The sequence below is a fragment of the Schistocerca serialis genome, unplaced genomic scaffold (genome assembly GCF_023864345.2).
Source record: "Schistocerca serialis cubense isolate TAMUIC-IGC-003099 unplaced genomic scaffold, iqSchSeri2.2 HiC_scaffold_1242, whole genome shotgun sequence".
In the NCBI taxonomy this organism is placed as follows: domain Eukaryota; kingdom Metazoa; phylum Arthropoda; class Insecta; order Orthoptera; family Acrididae; genus Schistocerca; species Schistocerca serialis.
The window spans coordinates 581,409-582,500 of record NW_026047450.1 but is presented as its reverse complement, the minus strand read 5'-3'; positions in this window follow the sequence as shown (position 1 = coordinate 582,500).

The following is a 1,092-nucleotide window of genomic DNA, read 5'->3' as shown; positions in this document are numbered from 1 at the left end:
ACTGCACCACAGTCACACGCTGGTGTAGCCTGCTTCCCAAACCTACATAGGTATGTTGGATATGGTCCATGTCCAGTAAGAAAGTGCAGCATTCCTCTCGTTGGTGTAAAGAATGTGAGTTTTATTCTTTCTTCTATGTCCGGTAGCAGCTCATAGGTTCTTCGACCTGTATCTTGATTATTCCACTGATCTTGCCATAGTTCTAACCCTCTCTTTTTAATGGTGTACTTATCCCCCGCATAGACCCCAAGTACTTCCCTGATTTTGTCCCTATTCTCCTTTTGTACCCAGTACCAGGCAGCCTGTTCACGTATTTTTATATCTAATGGACAGATTCCCATTAACACTAATAGTGCTCCCCCCGGTGTTGTCCTATAGGCCCCTGCTGAACGTAGAAGCATATTCCGCTGCACTCTTCTTACTGCCATGGCAGGCATGACCCTCGTGAGTCTGTGTGCCCAGACTCCTGATCCGTATCCTATTATTGAGGTCAGGATGCTGTTGTGATATAACTTAATTAAATTTGGTGGGAGGTGAAACCGCTTGTGACCAATTCCAATAAGATTGTTTAATAAAACCAATGATTTTTGTGATACGGTGTCAATATGTGATGCAAAGCTCCACCTCTCATCGATAATTACACCCAGGTATCGGGCCTCGCGGCGCCGAAGAACTGGTATACCATTAATTCTAACCGTCGGGTTCCTGACCAATTGGCCTTTGAGAAGTAGGTAAGTGGACTTATTGGGTGCTATCGTCATTTTGCTTCTGTGGCACCATGATGTAAGAACAGTTAGGGCTCTTTCCACTTTCGGCTCTAATTCCTCGCGGCTTCGGCCGCCGACCAGCAGGAGGAGGTCGTCAGCGTATGCTATGACCTCTAGCACATCGTCACAGTTCTTGAGATCTTCAAGTAAAGGCTCCATGTTAATGTCCCAAAAGAGAGGTCCCAGGACAGAGCCCTGAGGACATCCTTTGGTGACAATCTTCCTGACTATGCCGCTAGGGGCCGATAGCCAGACCTCCCTGTCTGCACAGTAGCTCCTCAGACACCCATATAGCGGCCCTGGACAGTTCTTCTCCCGCAAGCAG